This window comes from Schistocerca cancellata, chromosome 4, assembly GCF_023864275.1.
Source record: "Schistocerca cancellata isolate TAMUIC-IGC-003103 chromosome 4, iqSchCanc2.1, whole genome shotgun sequence".
Classification (NCBI taxonomy): domain Eukaryota; kingdom Metazoa; phylum Arthropoda; class Insecta; order Orthoptera; family Acrididae; genus Schistocerca; species Schistocerca cancellata.
The window spans coordinates 297,420,559-297,433,826 of record NC_064629.1 but is presented as its reverse complement, the minus strand read 5'-3'; the positions used below and the strand labels follow the sequence as shown (position 1 = coordinate 297,433,826).

Here is a 13,268-nt window from a genome sequence, read left to right as displayed (position 1 = left end):
GGTGGGTTTTATTTGATCTGAGTTTTTGCACATGTCCTTTGTCCCTGTGTCCTCCTCCCTAGGGCTTTTAGGGTGGAGGGTTTAATATGTTGCAGAGTGACTGGCTTATTTTTTATTCTCATGTTCGAGATATGGTAATCTTTGTTTCAATCTCCTTTCCCTGTTTCTTGCGTCTGTCGTTTTCTTGTCCTGTTTTGTCCATTGTGGTGTTCGTTGTCCTCCTGTCGTTCTTCTGTTTCAACATTTCTCCTGTTACTGTTCCGTATTTCTTTGTTTCCTTCTTTCCCTTGGGTAATTGTCATGCTGGAAACTAGTGACAGATGACCTCGCAGTTTGGTCCCCCCCTCCCTTTGAACAAACTACATAGGTCGCCCCAACGCCGAAATCCTTGTGCACGAAGTGGCGTATTTTCAGAGTTAATGTTCCTAGTTTGCTACACACAGTTCTGCTGCGGTGCGTGTAACAGGCGTATCACAGCGTGCGAGTGACTTCGCACGGCAACGGAAACTTCCTCCATTGCCGAAGCAAGTCTTTTGGGGGATGGGTATCTAAATTCACACATTAACGAAATGCTAGTGGTACAGTAACAAAGTGCAATGTCGTGTGAAGCGACAATGAAACGTTTCCAGTAATTAAACAAAGGGTGCACAGACGTTAGTGAAGCTGATAGGGAAGTCCAGATCTTCCCTATGCGGTTCCCGTCTTTTCAGGAAGCTGGAAGGACAAATTGGGTGAGGTGGATTTTCCGCCAACGAGGACGTCCATACAACGATTCCCGAGTGGCTCCGTTCTCATGGAGTGAATTACTGTCGTCAGTGAATTGGAAGGTTCGTGGAACATTCCGACAATTGTTTTGAGACACGGTGACTACATTAGAAATAACTCTGAAACATAGGAGAGCATATAATACGTTACTTGGCGTGTCATAATAATGTGTAACTTCTGATCTCCCGTATAGAGAGAATAGCAGTCTTCAGTTTCCAGGGGCAGCCCTTGACGATATCATTGTCTAGAAACATTTGCCGTCGAGAACAACGTTCTGGGTTCTATTACTTACAAAGCCCTCAAGCGACCCACATATCTAAGGATCTCTTCCGTATTCTGGGTCTAACAAGGGAACCTCCCCATCGCACCCACCTCAGATTTAGTTAAAAGTTGGCACAATGGATAGGCCTTGAAAAACTGAACACGGATCAATCGAGAAAACAGGAAGAGGTTGTGTGGAACTACGAAAAAATAAGAAAAATATACAAACTGAGTAGTCCATGCGCAAAATAGGCAACATCAAGGATATTGTGAGCTCTGGAGCGCCGTAGTCCCGTGGTCAGCGTGAGCAGCTGCGGAACGAGAGGTCCTTCGTTAAAGTCTTCCTTCGAGTGAAAAGTATACTTCCTTTATTTTCGCAAAGTTATGATCTGTCCATTCGTTCATTGACGTCTGTTAACTGTAATAAGTTCAGTGTCTGTGTTTTGCGACCGCATCGCAAAACCGTGCGATTAGTAGACGAAAGGACGCGCCTCTCCAATGGGAACGAAAACATTTGATCGCACGGTCATAGGTCAACAGATTCCTCCACAGGGAAACACGTCTGATATATTCTATAAGACACTGGTGACGGCATGTGCGTCACATGACAGGAATATGTTGTCGACCCACCTAACTTGTACACTTGGCGAATGGGTAAAAAGATTCTTCTACCTTGCCCGATTTAGGTTTTCTTGTGGATGTGATAATCACTCCCAAAAAAGTGATGAAAACATAAGTTTGTCGCATAAACTGCAACAAATGAATGCAACAGTTTCACAGTCGCACAGTTTTCCCTGTGCTCTATCAAAACATATGTTTTTAACGTTTTCAAATTTTTTCGTGTGTAGACCGTCAAATCCTGCATATGTCCAAGCAAATCTGAACATGCCCTGGAATTTTGGAGAGCGAAGTTACGTGTGTCTGAACTTTGATAATTGACACACGATCACGTAAACAACACTGCTCTGTGTACCTGTGCAGCTTCGCAAAAATCATAGAATCTTTTCACAAAGTATTTCACTTGCCGAAAACCAAACATATATAACGGTTGCACAAGAGGTGTACAACCTGGAGGAATGGTAATCACGTCTACTCCCACACTAAAATTGTCTGAAAATAAATTAAACTTTTCAGTCGAGGAAAGATTTGAACCAAGGCCCTCTCGTTCGGCAGCTGCTCACGCTAACCATGGGACCATGGCGCTCCTGAGCTCACACTATTCTTGATGTTGCCTATTTTGCGCATGGACTACTCAGTTTGTATATTTTTATTTTTTTCATAGTTCCACACAACTTCTTCCCGTTTTCTCGATTGATTCGTGTTCAGTTTTTCAAGGCCTATCCATTGTGCCAACTTACAACTAAATCTGAAGGGGGGGGGGGGGGGGGGGGGTGCGATGGGGAGGTTACCTTGTAAGAAACTTTACCATATGCTTCGACCTTCATTAAAAATGCAGCGGGTTACTGTTTCTGTGCGTGGTAATTATTACTGTCGGGAAGGAGAACGGTGTGTAGTAGATGTAAAGCAATATGTGTACGATGTTCGGGAGCAGGATGCGCGGAAAGGCGGCTACACCAGACGAGCTGCGGCGGCGGAGCGCGAGCTGCCAGTGGCAGAGGCAGAAGCTGCTGAGAGCCGCGGTGGAGAACAGCACGAGCCGGTGGGCGCTGGAGGTGTACAGCACGCGCTGCTCGCTGCCCGCGCTGGCCAGCCTCTGGCGCCAGCAGACTGGCGGCGGCTGCGACTTCGAGAACTTCGCACAGCGCGTCGTACGGCGCAGCAGGTCGCGCCTCCGCTCGCCGTCTGAGACCTCCGCGGGCAGCAGCCGGCGGTCGGCCAGCGAGCCGCGCCTCTGGGTGCCCCAGCAGGGCACTGCGCCACCAGCTGGTCAGGGGAAGACGCGACACTCCGTCGCCGTACCTGTGCTGCCGGTTGCCATCTGTGGTCCTTACGTGTGCGTGGCACCCACAGCGTCAAAAGTAAGCACAATCTTATTTCGCTTTTAGTTAGTAGATTGGTATGCAGCAAGTTCGTCAGTTTCACTCCGTCCTGTCGACGGAGCTTCAGCAGTGTCTGGCGAAGACCAACTCCCGTTCGCGGCCAGAGTCGGCGCACTCTTAGCGCACTGCGGCGCGTGAGACGAATTACGCGACGTATTGCTCCATAGACTTCCTCGAAAACTCGGGGGCGGCGCCGGATTGTTCGCGCGTTGCTACTTCCATATTTCATGAAATAAGGGTCACCACCCTCTCTACCCCCGCTAATCAACGCCATGTAGTAACATGACTTCAACGAGATTGCCAAAACTGACCACAGGTTAGGAAAACGAAAACTGTAAACAGATACATAGTAACCGATTTCCATCACTGCGTCCATAAAAAGCATAGCGTACCCCGGTAAACAGTAAAACAATTAAAAAACACACTACTTGAGGTAAATCGACCGAAAGAATTATATAAAATTTACAGTGAAATATACAGGCGTCCTTCGTTGCTAGTAATCAATTTTTTCCGTTAAAATCTCTAAAACAGTAAGGGTATTTAGTTCTTATCTCGTTGAATGAGATGTTCCCAGATAATTATTCTTTCAGTTCTCACTTAACTCCATTTTCTAAAACATTTTACACTTCAAGTAATACTTCGGCCACTTCTCCATCCCCAGATATTATTTCACTTATTGTAACATAATACGACATTCGCATCTCCATCATGCAAAATTAGTACTTAAAATAAAGAAATGAAAAAGGCGGAAGTGTTATATTAGAAAAAACTATAATCCATGAAAACTAACCTACTTCAATAAGGAACATCAGTTACGTACAATATCAGGAACACAATTTAGAAGCTGAAATTCATGAATGAGCTCATGTAATAAAGGGATGCTTCCAACCGAGAAAAAGAATTCAGTACGAAATTTCTTCATAGCAAAAACTTCAATTTTTTTTCTTGTACATTGCAACGCACTAAACTGCGTATAATTTAAAGGCTGTAGTGGTCTGGTGTTTCCTCAGACATAAAGGCATGTCTTCAGAAAATCGTTATGTGAGAAACACTATCTAAACAGACATTGTAATAATGAACGACAATAAAAATTGTTCCAATTAAGTTAAACACGAAAAATTTCGAAACTCAATGTGCCGCTCTTCATGAATAACTCCAGCACACTTGCCAGTAGCAACGCTGAAGTGACAATGATCTTGCCATGGTGAACCATGAAGTAGTCTCTCACAAATTCACACACTTAAATTTTTCATTGGCGCAAAACAGAATTTATAATGACTAGCAGAAGAAAATTGTACACGTGCCTAATGCCGTGCAGGACCCTCGCGAGCCCGCAGAAGTACCGCAACACGATGTGGCATGGATTAGACAAATGTCTGAAGTACTGCTGGAGGGAATTGACACCGTCAATCCTGCAAGCCTGTCTATAAATCCTCAAGAGTATGTGGGAGTGGAGATCTCTCCTTATTAGCACGTTGCAAGGCATCGCAGATACGCACAGTAATGTTCATCGCTGGGGAGTTTGGTGGGCAGCGGAAGTGTTTAAACTCAGTGTTTCTGGAGCCACTTCGCAGCAATTCTGGACGTGTGGGGTATCTCATTGTCTTGCTGGAATTGCCCAAGTCCATCGGAATACACAGTGGACATGAAAGGATGCAGGTGATAAGACAGGATGCTTATGTACGTGTCACCTGTCAGTTGCATCTAGAAGTATCATGGATTCCATATCACTCTAACTGCACACGCCCACACCATTTCCGAGCCTCGACCAGCTTCAACAGTCCGCCCCTGACATGAGGATGCAGGGTCCATAGATTCATGAGGTTGTCCCCATACCCGTACACGTCCATCCGCTCGATACGATTTGAGAAGACTAGTCGGAGTTGGCAACATGTTTCCAGTCATAAACGGTGCGATGTCGGTGTTGATGGGCCCAGGCGAGAGACAAAGCTTAGTGTCGTGTAGTCCTCAAGGGTACACGAGTAGGCTTACGGCTCCAAAAGCCCATAACGATGATGTTCCGTTCAATGGTTCGCACACCGACACTTCTTGATACCCAGCACTGAAATCTGCAACAGTTTTTCGGAGGGTTATACTTCTGCTACGTTGAACGATTTTCTTCAGTCTTTGTTTGTCAACTTCTTCCAGGATATTTCTACGGCCGCAGCGATGTCTGAGTTCTGATGTTCTATCCGATTCCTCATATTTACTGTACACTTGAGAAATGGTCGTACGGGAAAATCCCCACTTCATAGTTACATCGGAGATGCTGTCCCATCCCATAAGCGCCGACTATAACACCACGTTCACACACTCTTAAATTGCAACCTGGCACTGTATCAGCAGTAACCGTTCTAACAACTGCGCCACACACTTGTCATACATAGGAGTTGCCGACCGCAGCGCCGTATTCTGCCTGTTTACATAGCTCCGAATCTGAACACTCACGCCTATACCAGTTTCTTCATTTCATTGTAGTATCGTTTAACCACCCTGCAAAGCTGCAAAGGGTGGCTAGCTAGATGATAAACGTTATCTACGAGAATACCTAAAACAGTCGCAAAGTTTCAATTAGCATGAAGAAATGATTTTCATTTGAAACTTGGTAATGGTATTAATCAATACTCAATGGGACCAATTCTTCCCCAACGACGGATGACCTTGTGGAGGCATTGGCTTTCAAAGTCTGCATTTTGGCCGTTCAGGGGCTTTACTCTCAAATGATTACCTCTTCATCATGCAACAGGCTGCCACGCAATGGAAAAAATGCTACATGCAACGTAAAGTTACAACGGAATGTAAGGCAAACTTCGATGATCAATGAGTGGTCCTCACTTTCCCAAGATCATCTCCATTGTGATACGCCGGTCTTAGACAATCGAGGTCTCCACTTTTCTTGATGCCCAGATTTTTGCAGAGATAGTCGGCTACTTCACCAGACGTGTATCACCATGCTGTAAGCCTCTCAGCCGCCTAATAACTGCACCGCATGAGGTGCATTGTTGCTGTACACTTCTAACTCAGAATTGTTGCAGCATTGTGAACATTAAAGTGCAGGACGATAATTCATCTGTGGTCTGCATAATGTTTTGGCTGCTCTAGCAGCGTCCTATAGTATTCTGGCATGGCGATTTGTGTACCAGGAATGCAGACATGCACCCACAAATGAAGTGTTAAGAAATCCTTTTCGTGGTTATACTTCAAACTGCGACTGCCCACCGCACAGCGTAACATCGTTGAGGGGCTCGTTGAAACGAGAATTGGGAGAAACCATTAACTAATTAAGACTACAATTAGTGGTGTGATTTTAGTCCCGAGTTTTACGCAAGAGGCGTTTGTGACTTGGGGATGTTACCTTGGTGGTTAGGGTCGCATCTGGCGGAATTTGGCTCTACCCCTTCGTATGGAGGTGCGTCGAACCTACGAGGCTGTTCTAAGAGCTGGAAACAATCACGAATGTACATACTCCACATACCATTTTTGAGCTGGACATGGTGTATCCACAAGAAGCAGCACTTTCCAGAAGAATATGAATAACGGGACTACAGGATGAGCAATGAAAATGCCAGCATTCTGCTACTGAGGCCCGAAAGGCTTGAACGTTTAAAATTTTAGGTAGTCGAATGTTGCTCGTGGGATGAAGGACTCTGACAGCAACCCAGCTAACGGTAGGGGGCAAGTCGCGAGCCCTCTGGGAGTGCAATTTAAGTTCCACATTTCGGAATTCACGAGAAAATGAGTGAGCAGTAGTGATAGATGGAGTTACTCAGTCAATACAGAAAACGTTGAATAGTTACTGGGTATATTACTGTAAGCGGGCGTGTGATTCCTGTTAGCCATCTTTCAGACTTAAAGCAATTGCTGTAGATAGTGCATGTGATCAGTAGGCAGAAGCCTCATATCAGATCGTGGAGCCAATAGCTGACTGGAGTTTGTATTGAAGCAAATCGAATTTGTAGAAGTGTTACTTCGTGGCTTTCGAACTATTTTCGTTGAATTACTATCCTGTTTTGTTTTTGTGAAAGTTCCAATGAATAACATACTGTTCATGAAGTTTCTCATTCAAGTGATAGGATCTCTCGTTCTTTCTGAATACAGTTAGACTGATGCAGTGTATTTGTTTGGGAGTACTCGCAACAGTCTGAAATTTCTCCCCCCAGGGGGTCCACAACTCTTTTGTGGATACGTGCGTAGCGAGCACGGGACCCCTAGCTAATGTGGCCCTCCTTCCTTTCTGGGCTGCATACCTTCCTTTTCAGCATGCTTCCCCATCCCCCATCTCTCCCCTCCCTCACCACCGCCTCTTTCCTTCCCTTTCTCCCCCTCTGGGAGTATGTTTTGTGCCTACGTCTGGAGACGGGCACCCGAAACTGACACGTTCTTCGCTTTCTCTGCTTGCAAGTCTTCAGCCTTCCTTTGTCCTCTTTTCCTTACCTCTTCTCTGTACCCTTTTCTCTGCTGCGGTGTTCGAGACCTCTCCTTTCCTTTCCCTTTCTGTGGTTTTTCCCCCCTTTCTGTGGTTTTTCCCCCCTTTCTGTGGTTTTTCCCCCCTTTCTGTGGTTTTTCCCCCCTTTCTGTGGTTTTTCCCCCCTTTCTGTGGTTTTTCCCCCCTTTCTGTGGTTTTTCCCCCCTTTCTGTGGTTTTTCCCCCCTTTCTGTGGTTTTTCCCCCCTTTCTGTGGTTTTTCCCCCCTTTCTGTGGTTTTTCCCCCCTTTCTGTGGTTTTTCCCCCCTTTCTGTGGTTTTTCCCCCCTTTCTGTGGTTTTTCCCCCCTTTCTGTGGTTTTTCCCCCCTTTCTGTGGTTTTTCCCCCCTTTCTGTGGTTTTTCCCCCCTTTCTGTGGTTTTTCCCCCCTTTCTGTGGTTTTTCCCCCCTTTCTGTGGTTTTTCCCCCCTTTCTGTGGTTTTTCCCCCTTTCTGTGGTTTTTCCCCCTTTCTGTGGTTTTTCCCCCCTTTCTGTGGTTTTTCCCCCCTTTCTGTGGTTTTTCCCCCCTTTCTGTGGTTTTTCCCCCCTTTCTGTGGTTTTTCCCCCCTTTCTGTGGTTTTTCCCCCCTTCTGTGGTTTTTCCCCCTTTCTGTGGTTTTTCCCCCTTTCTGTGGTTTTTCCCCCTTTCTGTGGTTTTTCCCCCTTTCTGTGGTTTTTCCCCCTTTCTGTGGTTTTTCCCCCTTTCTGTGGTTTTTCCCCCTTTCTGTGGTTTTTCCCCCTTTCTGTGGTTTTTCCCCCTTTCTGTGGTTTTTCCCCCTTTCTGTGGTTTTTCCCCCTTTCTGTGGTTTTTCCCCCCTTTCTGTGGTTTTTCCCCCCTTTCTGTGGTTTTTCCCCCCTTTCTGTGGTTTTTCCCCCCTTTCTGTGGTTTTTCCCCCCTTTCTGTGGTTTTTCCCCCCTTTCTGTGGTTTTTCCCCCCTTTCTGTGGTTTTTCCCCCCTTTCTGTGGTTTTTCCCCCCTTTCTGTGGTTTTTCCCCCCTTTCTGTGGTTTTTCCCCCCTTTCTGTGGTTTTTCCCCCCTTTCTGTGGTTTTTCCCCCCTTTCTGTGGTTTTTCCCCCCTTTCTGTGGTTTTTCCCCCCCTTTCTGTGGTTTTTCCCCCCTTTCTGTGGTTTTTCCCCCCTTTCTGTGGTTTTTCCCCCCTTTCTGTGGTTTTTTCCCCCCTTTCTGTGGTTTTTTCCCCCCTTTCTGTGGTTTTTCCCCCCCTTTCTGTGGTTTTTCCCCCCCTTTCTGTGGTTTTCCCCCCCTTTCTGTGGTTTTCCCCCCCTTTCTGTGGTTTTCCCCCCCTTTCTGTGGTTTTCCCCCCCTTTCTGTGGTTTTCCCCCCCTTTCTGTGGTTTTCCCCCCCTTTCTGTGGTTTTCCCCCCCTTTCTGTGGTTTTCCCCCCCTTTCTGTGGTTTTCCCCCCCCTTTCTGTGGTTTTCCCCCCCCTTTCTGTGGTTTTCCCCCCCTTTCTGTGGTTTTCCCCCCCTTTCTGTGGTTTTCCCCCCCTTTCTGTGGTTTTCCCCCCCTTTCTGTGGTTTTCCCCCCCTTTCTGTGGTTTTCCCCCCCTTTCTGTGGTTTTCCCCCCCTTTCTGTGGTTTTCCCCCCCTTTCTGTGGTTTTCCCCCCCTTTCTGTGGTTTTCCCCCCCTTTCTGTGGTTTTCCCCCCCTTTCTGTGGTTTTCCCCCCCTTTCTGTGGTTTTCCCCCCCTTTCTGTGGTTTTCCCCCCCTTTCTGTGGTTTTCCCCCCCTTTCTGTGGTTTTCCCCCCCTTTCTGTGGTTTTCCCCCCCTTTCTGTGGTTTTCCCCCCCTTTCTGTGGTTTTCCCCCCCTTTCTGTGGTTTTCCCCCCCTTTCTGTGGTTTTCCCCCCCTTTCTGTGGTTTTCCCCCCCTTTCTGTGGTTTTCCCCCCCTTTCTGTGGTTTTCCCCCCCTTTCTGTGGTTTTCCCCCCCTTTCTGTGGTTTTCCCCCCCCTTTCTGTGGTTTTCCCCCCCTTTCTGTGGTTTTTCCCCCCTTTCTGTGGTTTTTCCCCCCTTTCTGTGGTTTTTCCCCCCTTTCTGTGGTTTTTCCCCCCTTTCTGTGGTTTTTCCCCCCTTTCTGTGGTTTCCCCCCCCCTTTCTGTGGTTTCCCCCCCCCTTTCTGTGGTTTCCCCCCCCCTTTCTGTGGTTTCCCCCCCCCTTTCTGTGGTTTCCCCCCCCCTTTCTGTGGTTTCCCCCCCCCTTTCTGTGGTTTTCCCCCCCCTTTCTGTGGTTTTCCCCCCCCCCTTTCTGTGGTTTTCCCCCCCCCTTTCTGTGGTTTTCCCCCCCCCCCTTTCTGTGGTTTCCCCCCCCCCTTTCTGTGGTTTCCCCCCCCCCCTTTCTGTGGTTTTCCCCCCCCCTTTCTGTGGTTTTCCCCCCCCCTTTCTGTGGTTTCCCCCCCCCTTTCTGTGTATGCCTGAAGGCGGACCCACGCATTTTCATGCGTAGCCGGTGACGGGGTAACGCGTAATTCCCCATCCCGGGTACACAGGTAGAACATGTACGTACTCCCTGGTAACGGCCAGGCCCAGGAATGGGTGAATACCCGAGCTGATACCTTCCGAAAGTGCCGATTGGTCGCTCCGTCCGTTTCTCTGGAGGTGGGACCCGAGGTGGGACCCCACAAGGGAGGAAAGTGCCATCGGAGACGCCAGTGATCATGGGGGATACTTCTGCAATCGTTTCATCATCTTCTACTATGTCTGCTCACAAGTGTAAGTTCAATGAGTTTCAGCCTCAGACAGTTCTTTCATCGTTAACACAGTTCCTTGTTGTTTTTAGGTTTCCACACTCCCTCGACGGATTGTCCGACGAAATTCAACACTACCTGTCTGACCAGGGCCTAACGGCTGTTCAGTCATGAAAAGGGTTGACACAAACATCGTTCCAACCCATACTGTCTTCTTGACATTTGACAGAGTTAATCTCACATCGAACATAAAAGCGGGCTATGAGAATTTCCGTTTGCCCTTACATCCCAAACCCTACGCGTTGCTATTGGTGTCAGCGGTTCAATCATACCAGCCAGTCCTGTTCCAACCCGGCCAAATGTGTTACGTGTGGCAAGGATGCCCATGAGGGTGCTTGTCCATATCCATCCACTCATTGCATCAACTGTATGGGTGACCACGCTGCTTCGTCTCAAGATTGCCCCATTTTTAAAGACAAAAAGCTCATTCAGGAAATCAGGGTGAAGGAAAAGGGGACGACCTTTGCTGCTCGGAAATTATTCGCCATTCGAAAGCCCACTGTGCCTCAAACAGGTAAAACAGCACTGTCCTTGCCTCTTCTCAGCCAACAAAGTAGGCAGCCACGCAGACTTGTAATCTCACCTTTAGTGCCACGGAAGTAAGATCGGTCAGCGCAAAGATCGCCCGTTCAACCTCCCCACTTTCGCCTGCTCACTCTATGGCTCACCCTTCATCAGGTTCTGCTAAATCTCGATCCCAGAAGTCCGACACCCAGACTTTGAAAAAAGAGCACACTCGTGAAGGTTTTTTACATACCCCAGCTTTCACCTCCCGCAATTTATTATGGGGAAGTGTCGACCAATGTGCATGCCATAAAAGAACAACACGACGACATAAAACACCCTGTAGATCGGCGAAGGGAATCATGCGAATAGCTGGCCAAAGAAGAGACTGCAGCCTTGGCCGCTATATCGGCCGCCTCATTTACACAGATACCAACGTGTCCTGGGATCCAGAGGAACGCCACCGAGACGCCCCTCAAGTGGAGCAAGCGTAGGCAGTCCTGAATCCGGTGGACCAGAGGGTGGACAGGGTAGACATCTTGGAGACTGAGGAGAGAGCTGAGAGAATCTGAACATACTGTATCCGCTGATGGCGACGGATGTATTGGACAGCCTGGAGAGCAGCGTAAAGCTCCGCAGTATAAACCGAACACTGATCAGGGAGCCAAAATCGATGTTTCTGAGCAATCAGTGTAAATAAATGTGGCATCCTTCATTTGTGCCCATATAGCAGCAAATGCCCGACGATAAACAAGTGAAGGGGTAGCATCCTTGGGAAACAAAGATGACGGAGCAGGCAGGTCCGAACCTGGAGCCAGGGTGGTGCTGTACCCTAAGTTGTCAAGGAAGTTTTAGGAAAGTGGAAGGAAAGAGAATGGAGCAGTTGACGGAAGCGGACTCACGGTGGTAGTAGGAAGGGCGGCCTGCATACCCTAAATCCAAGGAGGCGTCGAGAAAAAGGTCATGGGCTGGATTAGCAGGCATGGAAGACAGATGGCTAGCATAACGACTCAGAAGGACAGCTCGCAAATTGGACAGCGGAGGTTCAGCAGTTTCAGCATAAAGGCTTTCCTCAGGGCTGGTGTAAAAAGCTCCAGACACTAAACGTAATCCACGGTGGTGGATAGTCGAGACGCCGAAGAATAGACGGCCGAGCAGAGGAGTAGACTATGCTTCCATAGTCCAATTTCAAGCGTACTAAGGCGCGACAGACGCGGAGAAGGACCACTCGGTCCGCTCCCCAAGAGGTACCATTCAGGACATGGAGGGCATTGAGGGATCGCAGACAGCTAGCCGAAAGATAGGAAACGTGGGAGGACCAGCACAGTTTTCTGTCAAACAAGACCCAAGAATTTAGCGACGTCCGATAACAGAAGGTTGACAGGTCCTAGATGTAAAGAAGGTGGAAGAAACTCCGTACGACGCCAAAAATTAACACAAACGGTCTTACTGGGAGAAAAGCGGAAGCCTGTTTCGATGCTCCAAGAGTGGAGGCGATCGAGACATCCTTGAAGACGTCGTTCAAGAAGGCTGGTCCGTTGAGAGCTGTAGAAGATCGCAAAATCGTCCACAAAGAGGGAGCCCGAGACATCAGGAAGGAGATAATCCATAATTAAATTTATGGCAATGGCAAACAGTAAAACACTTAGCACGGAGCCCTGGGGTACCCCGATTTCTTGGGTGAAAGTACGGGAGAGAGTTCTGTTCACCCGCACTCTAAATGCGCTCCCCCTGCGGGTTCGGGGGTTAGAATAGGCCCGCGGTATTCCTGCCTGTCGTAAGAGGCGACTAAAAGGAGTCTCACATGTTTTGGCCTTATGTGATGGTCCCCTCTCGGGTTTGACCTCCATGTTTCTAAATTCTTCCGAAGAGCGAGCCAATTGGGGAAGGGCGCCTTACATGGTGCACTGTATCCGTCGTGCAATTAGACCTTTAGCCGGCTTTCACGTCGTTGCAATGGTGTCCCGCTCGTTTTCGATCTTTAGGGCGGGGATACGTCCCTGGGTGCGATTACCACACTGCCCTCTGCAGTGTTTCTTTTAACTGCGACGACGACCTTGGACAGTTTTGCACCTAAGATCCAGCACGGTAGCCAGTCCGTTGTGGTGGGGCCGCCATGTACCCTCTTGGTTGTAGCCCACTGACAACACAGGGATCGCTCTACTGATGACTGCGCCGTTAACTCCCCACGTATGCCAAGGAGTAGATGCCTATCCTCCTGGGGTATCAGGACTCCCGGCAACGGCCATCCTGCCAGGTGGCCTTTGCTGTGGCTGGGTGGCGCCCGTGGGGAGGGCCCTTGGTCGGAGTAGGTGGCATCAGGGCGGATGACTCGCAATGAAGCGTGGTACATCATCTCTCGCTGGCGGCCAGCCGCCAGCAGTCTCTAAGCGTTCTCGGGCTCAATTTAATGCTCAGAAGTACGATCCGAAAACGTTCCCCTCCCTGGCCACGCCGTGGGAAGAGCGTAAGTCCCAGGATGGAGGTAACAGTTATTCGCCCCGATTGTTAGTTTGCACGA

The 13,268-nt window shown here is 48.5% G+C and overlaps 1 protein-coding gene across 1 annotated transcript in view; it reads left to right on the top strand.

The window, feature by feature from the left end:
* Nucleotides 1-2,842: 2,842 nt before the first annotated feature.
* The window catches only part of LOC126184804 (uncharacterized), a 57,735-nt gene continuing 47,309 nt past the window's right edge, over nt 2,843-13,268 (top strand). The window contains exon 1 of the mRNA XM_049927392.1: nt 2,843-3,005. The gene's annotated coding sequence lies outside the window, so the exon portion shown is untranslated. The remainder of the gene's footprint in view (nt 3,006-13,268) is intronic.